Raw genomic sequence first — 12168 nt, forward strand, 5'->3', positions numbered from 1 at the left:
CATGATCCTGGAGTGCCAGGATCAAGTCCCACGTTGGGCTCCCCATATGGGGCCTGCTTGTGTCTCTCATGAATAAATAAAATCTTTTAAAAAGAGAGAGAGAGGGATCCCTGGGTGGCGCAGCGGTTTAGCGCCTGTCTTTGGCCCAGGGCGCGATCCTGGAGACCCGGGATCGAATCCCACATCAGGCTCCCGGTGCATGGAGCCTGCTTCTCCCTCTACCTGTGTCTCTGCCTCTCTCTCTCTCTCTCTCTCACTGTGTGCCTATCATAAATAAATAAAAATTAAAAAAAAAAAAAAAACTTAAAAAAAAATAAAAATAAAAATAAAAAGAGAGAGAGAGAGAGGCAGAGACATAGGCAGAGGGACTCCATCCCAGGACTCCAGGGTCATGCCCTAAGCTGAAGGCAGACGCTCAACCACTGAGCCACCCAGGTGCCCCTCAAATACTGTTATTAGAACTCCAAATTTCCACAATGAAAGTGTGATTCAAAGGAAATTTAGCACTGAATTTGGAGTAGAAATCTTGCCCTCAAACCTTATTAATTAGACTTAATGGGATTGAAACACAAGAAAAGTGTGCAATATTTAACACCAAAAAGGGATCCCCGGGTGGCGCAGCGGTTTGGCGCCTGCCTTTGGCCCAGGGCGCGATCCTGGAGTCCCGGGATCGAATCCCACGTCGGGCTCCCTGCATGGAGCCTGCGTCTCCCTCTGCCTGTGTCTCTGCTTCTCTCTCCTCTCTGTGTATTCTCATGAATAAATAAATAAAATTAAAAAAAAAATAACACCAAAAATTAATGAGTAAAGCCTCACTTGAGGTATCAAGAGTTTAATACTGATTCTGCTCTCCTCTAAACGTTTGAAAATGTAAACTATGTTTCAATGACTGGATCATTCCACTTTCTGCTGTATCTGTCAGCTGTCAATTATAACAACAGCCGGGCAGCCCAGGTGGCTCAGTGGTTTAGTGCCGCCTTCAGCCCAGGGTGTGATCCTGGAGACCCGGGGTCGAGTCCCACGTCGGGTTCCCTGCATGGAGCCTGCTTCTCCCTCTGCCTGTGTCTCTGCCTCTGTGTGTGTGTGTGTGTGTGTCTCATGAATAAATAAATAAAATCTTTAAAAAAAAAATTATAACAACAACCAAAGAGAAAATGACATCTTAACATACTGTTTCAGGTGCCTTTAGGATAAGGGGGAAAAAGGATGAAAAAAAAATCTGTTTTTGGATAATTCTTTCTAGTTCTGTGAGACTAAGTAAAAGAGACTTGGATCTAATCATAATTCAGAAGGTAGACTTCTGGAAAAAAAAAAAACAAAGAACTAAAATAAATTATCCTAGACAGAAAAGGAATTAAAGACCTGGATGATTCAGTACTAGTACTGGCCTGCGTGACTCAGTGTTTGCAGTAAGGAAGGCAAAGTATCAGCTTTCCTGATACATAAAATGCCACTTGTATTATTTCCTCTCCAAGAGCAAAGAGGAGCAATCTGGCATCACAAAGAAATATAAAGTACACACATAGGGACCTTTCTGATAAACTCTCAACTCTCCAGAGGGCTGACCAGTCCTATAGCAGAGTTGAAGTTGGGCCTGGAATGGAAGAAGTGTGCATCATACCCTAGCTTTGCCCCATAGCAGTTTCTGACCCTGGGGCTGGCCCTTCCCCTGACCCTGGCTTAACCAACTGAGCTACCCAGGTGCCCCTTGAGTCAGTCTTTACATTCATTTCCTGTGTCCTTGAAAGGAGCAGCCTCGGGCACCTAGATGGCTCAGTTGGTTAAGCACCTGCCTTCAGGTCAGGTCATCATCCCAGCATCCTGGGATCCAGCCCCTCAAAGGGCTCCCTGTTCAATGGGAAGCTTGCTTCTCCATCTGCCACTCCCTCTGCTAGTGCTTTCTCTCTCTGTCAAATAATAAAACCTAAAAAAAGAAAGAAAGAAAGTAGCATTTCAGTGGTGATGGAAATTATCTGTATATAGAACCTTATGAATGACACTAGCTCCATCTTACAACTGGCATAAGCAGGGAAAGATCACTAGAAGGTCTCTGGCTCTGGCTCTTTTCTAAACCAATGTTTCTCAAATGGGGGCAAATTTGCCTCCCCAGGGGTCACTGGCAAAATCTAGAGACACTTTTGGTTGTCCTAATTCAGGGAGATGGGCCACAGGCTACTGACATCTAGAGGGTAGAGGCCAAGGGTGCTCCTAAACATCTTACAATACACAGCACAGCCCCCACAACAAAGAACTACCTAGCGCAAAATATCAATAGTGCAGAGGCTGAGAAGCACTCCTATAAACCAAAGAACACTTCTTGTCCTTGTCCTGAGGGTATCATATCAAAGGTACTAGAAACCTCTGCAAATATATGCATATTGTTTTCCTTAATATAAGAAAAGCACTACAGCTTTTACCAGATTCTTTTTTGTTTTAAAGATTTTATTTATTCATGAGAGACACAGACAGAGAGGCAGAGAGAGAAGCAGGCTCCTTACAGGGAGCCCAACACGGGACTGGATCCCTGGACCGGGATCACGCCCTGAGCCAAAGGCAGACAGACGCTCAACTGCTAAACCACCCATGCATCCCAGATTTTATCAGATTCTAATAAAAGTCTGAGTCCACCACCGCCACCACCAAACAATATTAAAACCACTATATATACAGAATTATCTCATTTGGGATTTTTATGGTGGTATATTCATACCCTGGTATACCACACAGCAACAGAAGAGACTGAACTACAGCTACATGGAATATGGATAAATTTTGCAGACATAGTGGTTAACTAAAGCAGCCAGATTTATTTTTAAAAACAAACAAACAAACATACTGCATGATCCCACTTAAACGGATTTTAAGAACAGAAACACTAAGTCTATGGTGATAGAAATCAGAACCTTAGTTATTCTGGGGTGGGGGCAACCAACTGGAAAGGAGCACAACAAAACTTCCTGGGTGCTATGGACTGTAATGTGCCCCTCCAAAATTCCTAGGTCAAAGCCCTAAGACCCAATATGATGGTGTATGGAAAAGGGGGCCTTTGGAAGGTAACTAGGTTTAGATGAGCTCGTGAAGATGGGTTCCTTATGAAGGGATTAGTGTCCCACTAAGACCAGAGGGCTTGCTTCCTACCCAGCCCCCTCCAGTACATTCACCCAGAAAAGAACATGCAAGCACACAGTGAGACAGCAGCCATCTAAAAACCAGGAAGCAGATCCTCACCAGGACCCAACCATGTTGGCTGGTACTCTGATCTTGACTTCCAGCCTTCAGAACTGTGGCAAAATAAACGGAGCCATCCAATCTATGGCAGCTCACTCTAAGACACTAGGGTATTGAAAATGTTTCATATCTCAACATGACCGGTAGACACATGAATGAATAAATACATAAAAATTCACTGTATACACTTAAAGCCTGTTCACAGATAATTTACAGAAAAGCAAGAAACATGGCAAGAAACTTAACTTAGCCTTGCCTCCAGAAAGCTAAGGAAAGAATTGGGACTTTTCATTTTATACCCCACCCCCATCAGTATGAATTATTTTCCATGGCTATATGTGACCTTGTCTGATTTTTAAATCATTTGTTACTTTCTTTTTTAGAGAAGATTTTATTTATTTATTTGACAGAGCACATGAGAGCCAGAGAGCACAAGCAGGGGGAACAGAGGAGGCAGAGGGAGAAGCACGTGGGGCTCAATCCCAGGACCCTGAGATCATGACCTGAGCCAAAGGCAAATGCTTAACTGACTGAACCACCCAGGCACCCCAACTTGTTAATTTTTAAATTGCTCTAAACCCTCTGCTTCAGTATGTCTCACCACTGCCCTGAATCCTTGATGGCAATGACTATCAAATCCACACTCCCACTCTGCTCCCCGCACTTACACTCCAACCCAGAGTGCTTCCAGGCACTGCCTACGCATTTCTACTCAAGCACATAACTGTCACACCTGGCACGTCTCAAAACGCATTTACCACTCCCCACCACCACCTGCCCTAATCGCCGCCTCTCTGTTCCCTGGTTTCTCCCTCTCTCTCTCTCTGGTTCTAACTCATTCTTCTCCTTTACATCTGGACATGACCTCAGACTGTTTAGTTACAGGTATTCTCCACTCTCCAGGCTTAAAAACCAATGAGATGAAGATACATTTTTTGAGAGAAAGCAGGTAAGTATTCCTCATTATCCAAACTATTGCTCCTAACAAAAATTCAGGAAACCAAATACTTTATATTCAGCTGACAGGACATCCTTCACTCTCCAAACTCGCTACCCAAACTCTCATTACCTAACAGATTTAAACAGCTAGAGATATTTGTATTTTTGCAGCAGCTTCTAATTATCGCCTTTTCCCTCCAGCTTTATTCAGAGATAACTGATACATAACATGGTGTAAACTTAAGACATACAGCATAACATATATATTTCTGCATGTGTTAGAAAATGATTACAATAAAGTTAGTCTAACTGTTGCTTCCATCTTCCTCACCAGGAGGCCAGACTTCCATCCCTTTAAACCCAAGTTCTTGAGAGACCCCAGGACATGTCTTCGAGCTCCTCCTGCTCCATGTCATTCTGCTTGCTGTGGTCACCTCAATCTTTCCAGCACTTTCCCTATGTTGCTCTCAAAAGTCCTCAAACCTTCCACTAAAAGGATCCAGATGAGGCCCTGCTTTTGATGAAACCCTATGTACCAGTTACCCAATCTACTCTGCCCCTAACCATCCTTATTCATGTCCTGCTGTTTGGCCTTGCTCGTGCCATTTTTCCCAACCAGGAATATCTAATCACTTCCATTGTACCCCTGAGCTCCAGCCAGCAACTCCACTCCAGTGGGGCGACTGTAGACAAGTAAATTACACTTGCTGGGCCCATCTGTGAAATGAAAAAAGAGCTGCATCTCCTTCACAGGCCCCACAGCAACCATTTAGGAAACCCTGGCTATTATTTTTACCACCAGTTCAAGTCCTGCCTACCAGATGGTTTTCTTCATCACCCACCCCACAAGAGCTCCCCTCAACAAAATTCTTTTCTACTCCATTATCTGCCAGTTTTCCATGTGGCTAATCCACAGTTGTGGTGCTCCACGGGGTTTCTGCAGCCTCCTTATTTCACTTTGGAGCTCTTTTTCCACCAATATGTAGTTGTCTGTTGGTGGTTGTGCTATTTTTATGTGGGGACAAGCATTAGGACCTCTTAGCTTACCATCCTGCTGACACTGACCTCCTTTATTTGTTTCACATTATCGTCTGTTAATACCTAGACCTCCACCTCCCTCAAATAGCCTAAAACTTAAAGCCTCTTGTAGCTTTACTTCTTTTTTTTTAACCTCCAACAATGTCCTCAAACAGTAGTTAATCCCCAACACAGTCACCGACAGAATAAGCTTCTGCAAATTTTGCCAAGAATGTCTAATTGAGATAGGGAAATCAAAGGGACCCCATGAGAGACTGTTCTGCTGCCTTTATTCTTGCTAGGACCTGCACCACCACCTTATACATGCCTTATAGTACAGATAATGTATGTCTCCCTCGTGAAGGTCAAGGAGTCAATGTGCACAGTAAAGCACATCTAAGGAGTGACCGGTCAGGGGCATCACGTATGTTTTCCAGATCACTGCTTCACCAAGACCCCTGGCTCCAGGGCATAAGTGACTTATGGAAGACACCTAAACATTCATCCATTTTAACCTGTTCCTGGATACCTAAAAAGGCACCTTAAAACAGATCTCAATCCTCAATAATAACCCCAGCCCCCAAGCAAAGACAAGATTCACTCTTCTTTTCTCAGGCTCCCAGAAGCTCTGTCTGTAACGGCACTCTCTCTTTCTCTCTGTCTTCAATTAACTCTGCTCTCACTTCTTCTCGGCTCACATTTGATTTCTATTTCACACAAAGACGAGAACCCTCTTGGCTGGTCTTATAGGACCTCCTCTGGGTCCTCGAACCAAGCTAGCCTGCACCATAATGACTCCTTATTTTTTAAATTCCTATGCTGACCTTGTGAGGGCCACCAAAGTTAGAGCCCCATCTTCTTTCCTTCAACAAATATTTATTAAACATCTCCCATATGCTACGTATTATCTGTTCAAGACACTGGAGATGGAGCTATGAAAAAACCAGACATTTCCCAGACTCAAAGAACTCATAGCTGTTAGAAGACAATTAAAGTACATAAACAGGAATGCCTGGGTGGCTAAGCAGTTGGGCATCTTCGGCTCAGGGCATGATCTCGGGAGTCACGGATCAAGTCCCACACCGGGCTCCCTGCATGGAGTCTGCTCCTCCCTCTGTCTGTGCCTCTGCCTCCCTCTCTCTGTCTCTCATGAATAAATAAAATCTTAAAATATATATATATATATATAAACAAATAGACACATGACGCCAGGTATTGATAAATGCTACAAAAAGATGAAACAGGGAGATGTGGGAGAGTGGATAGTGGGAATGCTTTTGAAGGGGTGTTCTAGGAAGCTTCTCTAAAAAAGAAACTGGTGGGAACACCTGGGTGGCTCAGTGGTTGAGCGTCTGCCTTCGGTTCAGGGAATGATCCCAGGGTCCTGGGATCGAGTTCCCTATTGGGCTCCCTGTGAGGAACCTGCTTCTCCCTTTGTCTGGGTCTGTCTCTCTCTCTCTCTCTCTCTCTCTCTCTCTCTCTCTCTCTCTGTGTCTCATGAATGAATAAATAAAATCTTTTAAAAAATAAATAAAAAGGAAATTCCTGAAAAAAGACCTGAATGAAGTAAGGGAGTGAGCTATGTTGGTATCTGGGAAGAATGTTCTTGCAAAGGAAACAGTGAAAGCAAAAGCTTCAAAGCAGACACACATTTAGCATATGGGAAGAAGAGGAGGAGGCCTGATGGCTGAAGCACACAATCACAGGGAAGAGTGGTGGGAGAAGGAGTTAGGGCAGGGGCTGGATGGTACAGGCTTCACAGCACAAGGTAATAAGAACATTGGATTTTAGTCTATGTGTATTGGGAACTACTGAAGGATTAAGGCTTTTCACTTCTGCATGGAGAAGAGACTGAGGAGAGGAAGGGCACAAAGTGAAACCCAGGAGAGCAGTCAAGAGGCTGCTCTATCACCCAGATGTGATACATGAGAGTGGTGTGGACCAGAATAATACTGGTGGAAGAGACAAAAGTGGGTATGACTCATGTATACATTTTAAGCACAAATTTCATGTAGGTATGAATCCTGTATGTAGAGTGTGAGAGAAAAGAAGTCAAAGACAAAGACAAGGTTTTAGGCCTGAATACCTTGGGAGCATGGAGATGCCACTTACTGGAACAAGGAAGACCAGGAAGGGAGAAGATTTAGACACCAGAGGGCTGCTGTGATGATGACATTAGATTATACAAGCAAAGGGATGCCCAGGTGGCTCAGCAGTTGAGTGTGCCTGCCTTCGGCCCAGGGCGTGATCCTGAAGTCCCGGGATCCAGTCCCACATTGGGCTCCCTGCATGGAGCCTGCTTCTCTCTCTGCCTGTGCCTCTGCCTCTCTCTGTGTCTCTCATGAATAAATAAATAAAATCTTAAAAAAAAAAAAAAAGATTATACAAGTAGAGGCCATGGCAGGGACTCACACACAGCCAGAGCTTGGGAAATGACAGCTGTCCTTATTTCCAATGTCTTTGGCTCCTTTTCCTAGAGTTCAGGTCTTTTCTTTCCTAAAATTCTTCATCAATAGGGGAAACTGGGTGAGGGGCACAGGGTACTCTGTACTAACCTGGCATATTTTCTGTAAACCTAAAACTATTCTAAAATTAAAAGCTTATTTAAAAAATCTTCAACCCCAAATGCTCCTTTAGCTCCTGCTCTATTTACAAAGAGACAGCCATCCTTTGTCACACCTCATCCATTCATCACCCACTATAATGTAATTTCTGCTTGCCCTCCCAATTACTGATTTCCTCTGCAGCCACCAATGACCTAAATGCTAAGTCCAATGGACTTTCAACCCTTCCTCTCTCACAGCCTCTGATACCCTAACCATTCCTGAAGCACTCTCCCCTAACTTGAAGATACCGCCTTTTCCTGGTTCTCCTCCTGCTTTTCCAATTCTTCCCTCTCTCAAGCCTCCTCTGCTATGGTTTCTACATCTACCCATCCTTTAAATGCCAAGCTTCTATCCTTGGACCTCCTCTTCTCACGCTGCATATTTCTCTAGATAAGATCCACCTTTGGCCATGGCTTCAATTAGAATCCCTGCCAGTGGTTATCAATCTTTTGGATGGCCACAGACCTCTATGAATCTAATGTTTATGTACATACGTGCACACAAAAGAACTACACACATATTCTTAAAGATGCACTGTCAGGAAGCTCATAGGACCCCTCCCCAGAAAGGCCACCCAAAGACCTCTGAGGACTTTCTGAGCCCAGATGAGAATGCTGATTTATTAAAACAAAAATTTGGTGGAAACTATTCTATGTTCAGGCCAGCTCTCTCACCTGAGCTAGTATCTCCAACTGCCCCCCTGACAACTGCAATTGGATGACCCATGGGTACATCAAACTACCTGTGTCCCAAACCAAACTCATCATTTCTCTCTCCTTTCAGCTGCCAACACCCCCACTTCCTCCTCCTGGGTGCCCCGTCTCTTAGTAAAACTACTAGCATCCAGCATCTCAGCCAGAAACCACCCAGGAGTCACTTCAGAGTTCCCTTCCTCGGCTCCATGTCTACCTCTCAAACCTTTTGCAAAAGGGAATCCCCATCTCTCTTGCTTTCACTCTGACCCTCATGCTTTTCTCCTAACTACCTCAAAAATCTAAGCCTTTGAGCTCCTCTAACTCACCCTCCCCTTGGCAAGAGGTCTTTCTGAAATGCTCCACTCCTTCAGTCCTACCAGGGACACCTTCCAGGTCCCCTCCAGGAGGAAGTGCCTGCGATTTGACACTGTCACTCTTACCATTCACATCTCTCAATATCCTCCCCTAAAGATACCCTAGTAAGTCTCTAATGCTAGGGGTGCTTTGCGCGGTTTCTTCTCTTTCTACTCCTGCACACGTAGCTGCACATTCTCCTATAACGCATCCCACACCTACACTGTCACATGGGGAACTCTCATATATCCTGCAAAGTCAGCTAGGGCAGTACTCCTCACCCCAAACCCTTCCCGTACTATTCTGAACCTTCTATTTCTGTTTTTCTCTGGTGGAATAGTTTTAATTATTTCTTCCTTCTCTACACAGCAAACTCCTGTAAGTCACACTGCTCACCTCTAAATCCTCAGCAGCCAAGTTTAGCATTAAATAGGTACCAAATAAATATTTAATGAATTAAAGTGGCTCGTTCCCTGAATATACCTTGGGCCTCACCCCTGGGTCTTTGCTGACCTCTCCTCCGCCTTAGAACATCCATATTTCCCTCTACCTTATTTTCTACTTCAGTCCATCAAGAAGCAGATTCAGAGCTCAGCTTCAGACTCAAATTCACCACTTCTCCAACTGTTCCCATCTTAGGGTCTTTGCACTTGCTATTCCCCTCCCATGAATGCTCTCACCTCAGCTATTCCCATAACTCGCTCTCTTATTTCAATCAGGTCCCAATTTAGATATACTTGTCCTCCTTTAAAAACAGCCCTGACACTACATCCTACACTTGTGTGTTCATTGTTGGTGGTGTCCTCCATAGGAACATTACTTCAATGGGGGCAGGCCTGTTTCATTCACCATTGTATTCCCAAACCTGTAGCAGTTCCAGGAACATCCCTTTATTTTGTATTTATTGAGTACCTACTGTGTGCCAAGTCTAGGTGCTGAAGATCTATCAGGGAACAAAACATAAAAACCTCCCCCCACTTCATATTCTGGAAGGGAAAAATACATGATGCAAATAACTAAAATACAGCTAAGAAGAACTAAGGCAGTAAAGGAAAATAGGAACTGAGGAAAGCCTCACTAGGTGACCCCTAGAAATAAAAACCTGAAAAAAAGGAAGGAAGCAAACCACATGAGTATTGAACTGCAAGCACAAATGCCCTGAGGCCAAAGCATGTCTGAGGCCATGGAAGGGGAGTGTAGCAGAAAATGAGAGTGGGAAAGTAATGGCAGGTCAGATTACGTAAAGCCTTAAGGCTCACTATAAGGTATTTGTCTTTAAATGAGATGAAAACCATTGTAGAGTTTTTGCGTAAAGGAGTGATATGATCTGACCTGTGTTTCAAAAGGATCCTTCTAGCTGCTGAAAATAGGGCATGAATGCAAGGGCAGAAGCAAGGAGACCAACTGGGAGACTATTTCAATAATCCAGGTGAGAGGTGGTTGTGAATTGGCCCAGGGTGGCAAGCACTGGATATGGAGAAAAAAAGAGAGCAGACAAGGGTGACTCCAAGGTTATTGGCTAGAGCCTTTTATATTACTCAGACAGAAAAAACACCAAGAAGAGCAGTTTGGGAGGGAAGATAGATGGAAAGCTTGCTAGGCCTATCTTGACATGTTCAGTCTGAGTTCCCTATCAACCATCTCAGTTGAGAAAGAAGAGGCAGCTGGGTATAGGTCGAGGGAGAGGCCCATTCTGGAGATACAAATATAGGATCTGTTAGCCTAATATATGCGTATTTAAAACTATGAGCCTTGAATAACAATTCACCATGAATGAAAAATCAAAATGTCCAAAATACAAAGAACAGAGGAAAGAGAAACGCTATTACGTCCAAGGGCACCTTCTCAGGTTCCGGACAGAATACAGAAGGTGACCCCTGCTCATGCTGAAAGGCAATTCGGCCAAAACAAAAACAAGAATCTCACAAGCGACAGGGGCAAACCCATAGCAGCGAATGGGTGGTCAAACTTTGACCGAAGATCCTTGGGGTCCGCCCCGTAATTTTTTAAAGAGACTCCGCAAGCGGAGGCATTGCCCCTGCAGAGGATGGGGTGCTGCGAGCCCCGAGAAGGTGCAGGCCACCTCCAGGTTCTAATCTCCAGCACGTCCCTAGATGGGGAGTAGCATTCCCCTGATGGCGGTACAGGAAACAGGCCAAGGACTGAGCGAGGCTAACGGGGTCGTCACCGTCACCCCAAAGACCTCCGCCCTCGGAAGGCAGGGTGCGTCGCAGGAGAGCAGCGAGAAGGCGGGGTGCTGCGGCGGGGAGCGGCGCCGATCCAGCCCAGGGTGGGCGGGGGCGTGGGCGTGGCGCGCCGCTGCAGAGCGCCCAAGTGGGGGGAAGAGGCCAGTCAGGAAGCCGAAGCCCCGTGCTCGGAAAGAGGGCAGCAGGCACGCCCAGGGCGCAGCCCGGCGCTAGGATGCGGGGCTGTCGGACCGGGCGCGGAGTCGCCAGTGCCAGGCGTGCTGGGCTACCAGGAGGCGAACGGGAAGCGCGGGCAGCATGGCTCCGAGCGTGCGGCCCCGGCTCCGGCCGGCCTCGGGGCCCCGGGGCCCCGGGTTCAAGGACAAGCCGCCAAGTAGGAAGGACAGGGACAGGGAGAGAGACGCCCTTACCTGACACCGCAGCCTTCTCAGCCGCCCCGGTCCCGGGTGGAGAACGCGGCCGCCGCTTCTCGCGCCGCTCACCCGCACTTCCTGATTGGTCCAGGCCGGCCCTCCCAGAAGCCCTCGCGCGGCGCGCTGCCAAAAAAACTTTATGGAGACGCGCAGAGGAGAACAAGGACACGGGCGGGGCGGGGGGCGGGGCCTCCGACGGAGCTGCCACGCCCCCCTCGCCGGCGGCCACCGCCCTCACCCGTCCCTCGCGGCCGGAGGCGGCTCGGACCGAGGAAGCGAGCGCGCAGCCCCGCGGGCCATCCCTTGCCCGGTGCTGAGCGCCGTCCTAGCGCCAGGTACTCTTCGAGGCGCTGGGGGCACAGTGGCCACCGCGACAGACAAGATCCCCGCGAGCTGGTGGGAGAAACACTAGGATAAATAACTGCCAGTTTGTAAGGCGGGCTATGGTGCACAAAAAGCAGGATAATGGGACAAAGAATGCCTTTGTGGTCCCAAGGCCTCTCTGAAGAGGGGCTGTCCGAGCGGAAGCAATGATGAGAAAGGGTCAGTCTTGCAGAGCCTTGGCTGCAGAGCTTTCCAAGCAAAGGAACAAGAGTGAAGGCTCCGTGGGTAAACAAGCTTGGGGTGTGGAGAATAGGAATGTAGGAATGCAAAATGGTACAGCCTCTTTGGAAAAGAGCATGGAGGCTCCTAAAAAATTAAAAATAGA

At 46.5% G+C, this 12168-nt stretch overlaps 1 protein-coding gene across 1 annotated transcript in view; it reads right to left on the reverse strand.

Annotated features, from left to right (window-relative positions):
• Positions 1-11573, reverse strand: part of NUP93 (nucleoporin 93) — a 109798-nt gene extending 98225 nt beyond the window's left edge. Inside the window, exon 1 of the mRNA XM_026011784.2 lies at positions 11457-11573. The gene's annotated coding sequence lies outside the window, so the exon portion shown is untranslated. The remainder of the gene's footprint in view (positions 1-11456) is intronic.
• Between the last annotated feature and the right edge of the window lie 595 nt (positions 11574-12168).

Source organism: Vulpes vulpes, chromosome 2 (assembly GCF_048418805.1).
Source record: "Vulpes vulpes isolate BD-2025 chromosome 2, VulVul3, whole genome shotgun sequence".
Lineage (NCBI taxonomy): Eukaryota > Metazoa > Chordata > Mammalia > Carnivora > Canidae > Vulpes > Vulpes vulpes.